The sequence below is a fragment of the Gossypium hirsutum genome, chromosome D06 (assembly GCF_007990345.1).
Source record: "Gossypium hirsutum isolate 1008001.06 chromosome D06, Gossypium_hirsutum_v2.1, whole genome shotgun sequence".
Taxonomy (NCBI): Eukaryota; Viridiplantae; Streptophyta; class Magnoliopsida; order Malvales; family Malvaceae; genus Gossypium; species Gossypium hirsutum.
Genome location: NC_053442.1, coordinates 45,572,086 through 45,582,311, shown reverse-complemented (window position 1 = coordinate 45,582,311; position 10,226 = coordinate 45,572,086). Strand labels below are relative to the sequence as shown.

Below are 10,226 nucleotides of genomic sequence, written 5' to 3'. Positions count from 1 at the left end.
ATTTTTAATAACTTTTTAAAATTTTTATTAAAAATATGAAAAATTATTATTTATTAAAAATTTATGTTTTTTTTTAAAGAGTAATGATCAAATTGATAAAAAAATATAAAAGTTGAGGGCTATAAATTTTCTTTTGTGTTTTTTATAATTACCACAACTAAGAAAATTGGACGAAAATTAATGAAAGGATAAATATTAAAAAAAAAACTCAATGTTTTGAAATTAAAACAGGGAGTACATTTTAGAAATTAAAAGAGTAGAAAGATGCCCGACAATTTAAGCCTTTTAAATCCTCCTTTGAATGTTAAGCATCAATAAAACATCAATAAAAGAATTAATTATCCACCACTAGCAACTCTCCGACCTTAGCTCAGTTGGTAGAGCGGAGGACTGTAGTGTGTAAATCCATTGTAATCCTTAGGTCACTGGTTCGAATCCGGTAGGTCGGATGTTTTGCTTTTTCGATGGGCACGATAATTTTTCCCTTTCCCTTCCATTTCCTAATACATTGGGCATAAAATTAATTTGGAGAATGAGTAATTAAATATCAGAAAATTAATTATTTCTTCAATTATTGGATTTGAAATGCCTTATTTATTACCGATTTAGCTTTTAATTTTCTCACTTTTATAGTAATTACCATATTTTTGTTTCAATTTAATTTCACTTGCTAAAGCGGAGGACCACAGATTTTAGGGACTATGTGCCCAAAAAAACATAATCTTATAACCCCTGGACTAATGAAATTTCCTTTATTATTTCCCTCTCTTTTTGTTTCGCACGGTTGAAGACGAAAGAATGGATAATAGCTTTTTTATTTCTTATGTTTTATGTTTCTTTTAATTAAATAAATGTATGCTTTTTTAATATTGTTAACCTCATTCCTTACCAAACCCTCCACTATACTTACCTAATGCCTTAATTGCCATTTTAAGCCCTAATTATTTATTATTTCCTCTTCTACCTATAACAATCTATAATAATCAACTTTTACCACTTTTACAATTTACTCTTCATACTTTAATTCCTAACCGATCAATAAAATTATTGGGCCAAAATTCACTATATTATTTACTAACTCGATCATTAGAATACGGGATCTCGAAACCGCCGTTTTCGATTCCACTGGAAAATATGTTGTTATAGGAGTTGACAATTGTTGTTTTTGCTTTGAAAATTTGGCGGCATTACTTATACGGCGAGATTGTCACATATTTACTTATCACAAAAGTTTAAAATATCTAAGGACTCAGAAAGAATTGAACTTGAGATAGCGCATATGGCTTAAACTGTAGAAAGATTACGATCTAGTCATTGATTACCACCCTGGTAAAGCTAAGGTGGTAATTGATACTTTGAGCTAGAAATCTATGTTTGCGTTGAGAGATATGAATGTTAGTTTGAGGCGTGATGGTTCTATTCTAGTTGAGTTAAGGGCTAAACCATTATTCCTGTAGAGAATTCGGGAGTTCACTACACCCAAATAGGCTTTTAACGGCATTTTTAGCGGTGTTTGGATAAAAAATGCCGCTAAAAATCAAGAATTAGCGGCTCTTTCCAAAAAATGCCTCTAAAGATCGAGCATTAGCGGCGCTTTCCAAAAAACGCCGCTAAAGATCGAGCATTAGCGGTGCTTTTTGGAAAACGCCGCTAAAAATTAGCATTAGCGGCGTTTTCCAAAAAGCGCCGCGAAAAACCTAAGCCCAACGATGCCGTTTTCTGAGGTTTTGGGGCTTTTAGCGGCGTTTTTGGCGTTTTTGAAAAAGCGCCGCTAATGCTCGGGGCTTTAGCGGCGTTTTTGAAAAAGCGCCGCTAATGCTCTATTTTTAGCAATCCTTTATCTCTAGAGATAGTATTAATTTTAAAATATTGAATTAATTATCATTATAGTTTATGATTTATGGTTTAGGGTTTAAGATTTAAGAGTTACTATTTTAAGGTTTAGGGATTATGTGTTTATGGATTATGGATTATGGTTTAAGGGTTGAGGTTTAGAATATTAGAGTTAAGGGTTTAGGGTTTAGATTAATTATTAATTTTTAATTTATAAATTAAATAATTTCTTATATAATTGTAAAAGAGATAATATTAATTTATTAGTATGTTAGAAATTTTAATTTTTTTATCTTTGACATATTTATTTTTATAATATTATTATTAATAATCTAATTGATAACGACGCTGTTGATTATGTGAGCATCGTTAAGGTTGATTTTTGTGATTCTTCTTTTTTTAGACAAATTTGGTAGCAATAATCTTAAGAGTGTCATATATTTTATTATTGCATCTAACACTTGTTGGTAAATTATTCAAAACATACAAATTATTAATTACTTATTATATTCTCCACTGAGTTAAGACAGTGTTTATATATACTGGATTTTAGGTACCTTGCACTTAAATATACATATATTTTTTTTATCTGATAAAATATTTTTTAGATCATGTAAGTAATAATTATTAAAATAATTAAAACATATAATATTCAAAAATAAATATTTTAAAATCATAAATTATATAACATTCAAAAATAAATAATTGGAAATCAAAATTTAAGTAATTGAAGTTATATATGTTTAAAAGATGGACATGTATGTAAAATTGACATAAATAAATTAGTTACATTATCAATGTATTAAGTAATCAATATTAATTTAAGATATTTAATATATTGCTTATCAATGTTAATAATATTATATTTTTAAATGGTACGGAACTGACAATATTTAAGTATTGAATATTATTTATATTGATAAATCTTAATCATAATTATATGTAACCATGATACTAATAAACTAATAATTAATCTAAAAATATTTATTATTAATATTTAATTATATAAGAAATTCAAAATATTTATATTGATAAATTTTATTGTTTGATTTTTAAAAAAATTGATAAATAAATAAACCACTTAACTAATAATTTTAGCAGATAAAATAAATAATTTTTAACAGATTAAAACGACATCTTTTTTCATAAAAACGCCACAAAATTCATTTTACTTAAAAAAAAATTTGGCGCTCATTTTTCCAAGTAGTGGAGATGTTAACTTCACCTCAAGGACAGAAACAGAACCCCCCAAAAGCCGTTCAAAAAGTCCCACCTAGTGAATCACATAAAGATTTGTGGCTTAGATCTTCGTCGCTTAAGAAGCCACCGGAGCCGTTGCGTCGTGTGGTGGCAGAATCTCTTTCGTCTTCTTCGCTTGCGGCTGTGGCTGAAGGAGTTAGCTCGCATCATCAAGGGGGCCCTTGATTTTATTTTATTTTTCCAGTATTTTTCCTCTTTATTTTCTTCGCTTCATTTTCTTTGAGATTTTATTTTGTTTTTCCAGTATTTTTCCTCTTTATTTTGGTTTTAATTTTTTTTCATATTTGAAGAATCTTCGATTGTTTTCTATTGACTCATTTCTTGATCGGAGTTTGGCTTTAATTTATGTCAGTTTGAATGTCCCAGCAGTACTGGCAGCGGCTTGTGGTTTTCCACAATTTTACCTCTAATTGAAGGCACGTATATAGTTAAAACTATATAATCAGACCATATACAATTAGTCATTGAAATTTTGAAGAAAAAAACAAACAAACGTGGCTTCATGTCATTCCCTTCTCTCCGTGGCTCCATTTGTCCAGAGATTTGAGGAGGAAGGAGCCTTGGTTTCGGGTCAATCAAAGAAGAACTGTCGTTAGGGCATCGAATTGGTCCGATCACAAGTCTCCCTATGAAACTCTTGGTAATTGTTTTTGCCCTTATCCGCTATTAGCTCGATGAGAAAAGCGCCGTTCTTTTTATCATTTGGTTATATTCCAGAAATCAAAATACTTCTAACAATTTCTTTTTCTGGGTCTACTAATTGTAATTATATTGGAACTTTGATTTCTAAACAACAGAGTTAGAAAGGGATGCTGATGAAGAACAGATAAAGACTTCATATAGACGTTTGGCCAAATTCTATCATCCTGATGGTATGCGTCCCTTTAAAGTTTCATAAGTGAAATATGTGTTCTTACTAACTTGATTTTGTTTTCTTCCATCTTTTGGGCATTGGTGTTGTGATTGAGAATGAAAATTTTGCGTTGGAATATTTGGAGGCTGGGCAAATTAAATGTAGGTCTTTAAATAAAGTGAATAGAAGTTTAAAAAAATAGAAATGGTTTATACTAAACTCTGTTTTATTGATTACTGTTGAGGGTTATAAAATGAGCTGAACAACAAGGAACATCAGGGGTTTAACTTTTAAGTAGCGGGATTAAGGTAATATCGTAAGAGTTTAATTGCCCTTGAAGGTGGCTTTTGCTCAGAAACAAAAATAAATAGTTCTGATGTTCTAAAAGGTTAGAGAGTTTGGCCTTCAGATAATTTTGTATGGCTTGCAGTTTCAGCTAATGGGCTTTCAGGTGGAATTGAACTATTTGAAATATTAGGAGTTTTTGGTTGGTAAGAAAGGTGACTTGTGATTTTACATGTTTGCCGGGAGAACTGTTTTGCAGACTTTTTGGTAGAGATGAAATCATTGATCTCAATTGTTTCACGCTTGTTTGTGATGATTTCTGTCTTATCTTCCAACAATTCCCGAAAAGGCTTTTGTATTTAGCTTTGGTGTCATTCTTTGCTTTGTTCATGAGCACTGCTTAGCTTATTAAATTAGATCCATTGTCTTTGTTTGGTCTTGTATTAACCATCCATTGAATCATAATGGTTGAATCTCTTGAGTGTGATTATCTATAAGAAGTATTAGAAGAAATATATTAATAAAAAAGCTCACAACGTTAAAGTTTACAGAAAGTTATTCCACTTAAGAGGTAGACTGATCTCTAAAATAAATATTATTTTTCCATCTGTCTGCTAGGCTAGTTACAGAACTGCTGAATTCTGGATTGAAATCCATTTCTTTAAAGAACTGCTAGAATGATGTCCCTTGAAAGTGCTTGATTAATTTTGCTATTTATGTCTGATTCTTGTTAATATTTGTGATTCCAGCTGGCATTGATAACCGTAAGTAGTAGATCTTCATAAGCATTGGTTAATTCACAAAAGACTTGCAGTGCTTGAGTATATGAGGTTCCTATAAGTGAAATAAAAAATAGTATAACTATCTCAAAGTTTTAAGTGTCTATGACGTGTTTGATATTTCATATCAAAATACACATCCATAGCGTAGCCCTTTTAATTAATGGATTTTATTTGTGGAAGTTTTCCTATGAATAGTAAGATGGTTTTCTTAACTACATAACAATTTTGGGGGACGAAACTGGGGACAGAACTGCTTTCTTAACAATTTTAGTAGTTTTTTTTTCTATAATCTTTGCAAGAGCTGTCAAGGATGACAAGGTTACGAAATCTCCGTGCAGGAGGCAGAGTTGTTGACAAATATCACAGTAATTTTTGTCTTTTTACATTTCAAATAAAACCATTTTTATTTTATTTTATACATGTTGATATTTGAACTCATGACATTAGCATCCATTTCTTCATCTTCATTTCTTGAAGCATCAGAGGTTTCTTGAAGCTTTAAGGTTGTATGGTCATGGCTGGTGCCAAATAGAAGGTAAGTGCACAATGAGTTGAATTGATTTACTTATCTTTGCCATGTTCACTATGGTTTGAACAGTTTACTCTTATTTTCATGTAGAGCATGTAGGCACTAAATCTGCTATTCAAATTTGAAGTCATGCTCAAAGGTTTTTCTCTAAGGCTCATTGCTTTGAGTTCATTACAAGATTTCCTTGATTAAGTAAATGTATTATATCTTTTATTACCAAGATTTACTTGATTAAGAAAATGCATTGTATTTTTTATTACCTTGCAATGTGTATAGTCATAGGCAGGTTCAACTAGTCAGTTTGCTTCTCATATGTATTATTTATTTTAGTTTTGATTCTAAGTTTTTATTTTTACTTTAATATTTACGACAACTTGAGTTCTAACTTTTGGATTTTAATTGTGTTATTAATTTATTATTTTAAATTCTAAAACTAAATTCATTAATTTTTATATTTAGTTTTAAAGTCATAGAAAATTTAATTTAAATAATATTTTTTATTTATCCTTAAAAGTATATTTAAAGTTCAAATTTAAAAAATAAAACATAATATAATATTTATCATAAAAATAAATATTATTTGATTAAAATAATTTTTTTTAAAGGTTATGTTTTTAGCGGTGTTTTTGCTAAAAGTTTCGCTAAATGTTTGTTCTTTAGTGGCGTTTGTGATAAAAGCGCTGCTAAAGGTTATGTTCTTTAGCGACGTTTGTGACAAAGTGCCGCTAAATGTCATGACCTTTAGCGGCGTTTTTCACATAAACGTCGCTAAATTTAGAGGCGTTATCTATAGCGGCACTTTTTGCGGCGCTTGTTAAAGCGCTGCTAATACTTTTAGTGGCGCTTAAAAGTGTCGCTAAAGGCCTAAAAAAATACCGCTAAAAGTCTATTTTGTTGTAGTGGTTACAAAAAATTGATTCAGAGTTACAAACAAAACAAGTATTGGTTGAAAAAGCACAACCAACCGAGTTCGAAATTAATGATAAAGGCAGCTTGTATTTCCACAATCGGTTATGTGTACCGAATGATTTTGAGCTAAAACGGGACATATTACATGAGGCACGTAGCAATACTTATTCTATACATCCAAGCAACAACAAAATGTATAATGATTTGAAACAGACTTACTGGTGGCCAGGAATGAAATTTGAGATCTCGGAGTTCATATCGAAGTGTTTGGTATGTCAGCAGGTGAAAATAGAACATCAGGTCCCGTCAAGTTTGCTACAACCTATTATGATTCTAGAATGGAAATGAGAATGAATTACGATGGACTTCGTATCGAGTTTTCCTCTAACACAGAAAAAGAAAGATTTGATCTAGGTAAATTTTTACAGATTGATGAATCAGCACATTTTATTCTGGTCAGAATTGATTATTTGCTTGAGAAGCTAACTAAGTTGTATGCTACTGAAATTGTTAGATTGCACGATGTGCCGTTATCCATTATTTCTGATCACGATCCGAGATTTACCTCCAAGTTTTAAGGTAAGTTACACAATGCCATGGGTATTAAATAGAATTTCAGTAACACTTTTTATCTGTAGACAGACGATCAGTCGAAATGAGTTCGCTTATAATAACAACTATCAGTCAAGCATTAAAATGACACTGTACAAGGCCTTATACAGACACATATGTCAAACTCCATTGTACTGGTCTGAATTGAGTGAAAGCAAGCTAGTAGAGACTGATATGATTTGTGAGACAGAAGAAAAATTCAGAATCATACGAGACTGTTGGAAAGTCGTGTCAGATCATCAAAAATCATATGCTGATCTATAAAAAAAAGATATCGAGTTTCAAATTGTTGATAGAGTATTTTTGAAAGTCTCGCCCTGGAAAAAAATCTTGTTGTTAGGCAGGAAAGCAAAGCTTAGTCTAAGATATAAGACCATATGAGATCCTCGAGACAATTCGCCCTGTAGCTTATAGATTAGCGTTACCACCAGAACTAGAAAAGATTCATAATGTGTTCCATGTATGGATGTTATGTCGTTATTGTTTCGGTCCCTCTCACGTGATTTGTACAGAAGAAATAGAGTTGCAACCCGATTTTTCGTACAGTGAAGAGCTAATGTGTTCCATGTATTGATGTTACGTCATTATCTTTCTAATCCCTCTCACGTGATTTGTATTGATGAAATAGAGTTACAACCTGATTTTTTGTACAGTGAAAAACCCATTTTTAGTGGTGCTGGAAACAGTAGTTTTGAAACCTCATTTTTCAATGATCGAGTCTGCACAAATATTATTTACGAGTCTATTATAGTATTATATTTAATTTCGTTTCGGTAATTTCATTGAAAAGTTATTAATTAAGGTACAATGACTAAATTGTAAAAATTGTAAAAATTAATAGCTATTGAACTTTTATTTGTTAAAAAGCTTAAATAGTGATTGTTCAGGGATTTATGTGGTTATTTAACCATATTTAAATAAGGTGGATGGTTAGTGCTTATTTTCTAATAAAAATATATGTTAGAAATAAGTTAAATATTAAGTAAAATTATATTAAAACATAAAAATCAAAGTGTCCATCTTCATTTTTCTCTTCACCTTTTAATCAAAACAAAAAGAAGGAAGCCATTTTTTTATTAAAGCTTTTGGCCATTGCATGGTATGGTATTTAAAGTCCGTTTTTCGTAAATTTTATATTTTTGATATCGTTGTAACTCGATTTAGCTAGCTCATGGATTAAATTGTGAAACTGTAAATTTTTTAAATGTTACCATTTATCATTTTTAAAGCTTTTGGTGTTAAATGGTTTGCGTTTAAGCTTAGATTTGTAAAAGACTAAATTGTAAAGTGAAAGTTGTTAGTTTTGAATATAAGGACTAAAATAGAAATAATTTGAAATTAGCATGAAATTTTTGTAATTATAAATATTATAGGTGTTGACACCATTTTTTTGATGAAAAACGGGGTCGACTTGGGTTTTGGAAAATGAAAACGAAAATGGGAGTCGCCACCGATCCTTTTTGATGAGGTATGATCAGATCACCTCGAAAAGTGGTTGTTTTTAATAAACGATTTGATTTTATTAAAACAACAGGTTTGGTCCATGAAATTCAGAAAAACGGGTTCGAGAGTCGGTTACGCACGAGGATGGATTAGCACCCTCGATACGACCAAAATTGGTACCTAGTTGATTACTTAATGTCTTAGTGTCGAAAAACTGAAAACTTTAAAGAAATTTAAAATACGATCCTTAAAAAAAATTCGAATGATATGGATTGAAATTCAAGAGGATATTTGGCTATTTGGTTAAATGAGAAAAATCGACACCCAGCACATTAGGGCATGTTTTCTCGAATTTCCAAAAGCAAAACATTGCCTTATTTTAAAATTTTTAAAAGGATATTAAGCCATTTGGTTGAACGAGAAAAATCGACACCCAGCACCTTAGGGCATGTTTTCTCGAATTTCCCAAACGGTAAAACATTGCCTTATTTTGAAATTTTTAAAAGGATATTTAGCCATTTGGTTGAATGAGAAAAATCGACACCCAGCACCTTAGGGCATGTTTTCTCGAATTTCCAAACGGTAAAACATTACCTTATTTTGAAAAATTTTCCTTTTTGAAGTATAGTGTTAATAGGCATAATGGGATAAAAGATATGATAATGTGAACAAATATTACAAAAACGAATAATAAAATAAATCAATCATGCATATATCATAGCAAATTAATAAATAAATAAACTAAAGCATAAAAAATGGACATATAAATAAATACATAAATGATCATACAAAACAATAAAGGAAAATAGATGAAAATTATAAAATATGAACATGTATATGTACATTTAAGGGAAATATGTATATGTATGTATATACATAAAATTAAAAAAAATGAAAAAATATATATGAATTATAAGATATAAAAATATAAGTATTTACATGTATATGTATATAGATTATAAAATACAAAGACATGTAAAATATAAGTATGTACGTTATAAAAATGAGTGTATGTACGTAAATTTATAAAAACATGAAAAATATATGCATATATGCATTATAAAATATATATATAAGTAAATATGTACATATATACGTATATAACTATCATAAAATATAAAAAGTATGTATATAAGTATATAAAAATATAAAAAATATATACTTCTATATATATAAAAAGCAATAATAATGACAATAATAATAATAATAAATGATAATACGCTAAAATAATGAAGAAAATAATAAAAGTGTTAAAAAGGGACTAAATCGAAGTAAAAGCAACAATACGTGGCGAAATCGAAATAAAAAAAGACAAAAAGGACTAAATCGAGAGAAAAATAAAATTTAAGAGCCAAATTTAAAAAGAAAAGCAAATCAGGGCCCAAATGCAACACGCGTAAAAATGGATGGACCAAAATGGGAAATATTCCCGCTCTCCAAAACACTGCGCTTCAAGTTGGACCAAATTGTAATTCAGAATAGATTTCAGGGCGAATTTAAAAAAACAAAAAAAAACAGATTGCAAGATTATTTAAAAGCGGAAGGGCTAAAGATGCAATTAGCCCTTCCGTCGAAAACACGCGGATCCTCTAGGTGGGTCGGGTCGACGCGCGGGTCAGGTCATATCAAAACGGCGCCATTTTCTATTGCTATTTAAACACCCTTTTTTTATTTTTTCATTTCAGCTACTGTTTTTAAAAAAAACTTTCAAAAACCTTTC

The 10,226-nt window shown here is 30.1% G+C and overlaps 1 long non-coding RNA gene and 1 other non-coding gene across 8 annotated transcripts; both read left to right on the top strand.

The window, feature by feature from the left end:
- Positions 1–359: 359 nt before the first annotated feature.
- Positions 360–449, top strand: TRNAY-GUA (transfer RNA tyrosine (anticodon GUA)). Its single transcript is given in 2 exon segments — positions 360–396; positions 414–449. It is a non-coding gene; the product is annotated as a tRNA-Tyr (tRNA).
- Positions 450–3,016: 2,567 nt separating this feature from the next.
- LOC107901808 (uncharacterized) lies at positions 3,017–7,760 on the top strand. 7 transcript variants are annotated; one of them, XR_005914849.1, is made up of 6 exons: positions 3,017–3,276; positions 3,463–3,733; positions 3,891–5,548; positions 5,633–5,681; positions 6,731–6,865; positions 6,966–7,760. It is a non-coding gene; the product is annotated as an uncharacterized lncRNA (long non-coding RNA). The 7 variants fall into 7 exon arrangements; XR_005914852.1 differs by having other exon boundaries at positions 3,017–3,733; positions 3,891–5,378; positions 5,491–5,548; positions 6,734–6,865; XR_005914850.1 differs by having other exon boundaries at positions 3,017–3,733; positions 3,891–5,378; positions 5,491–5,548.
- Positions 7,761–10,226: the final 2,466 nt, after the last annotated feature.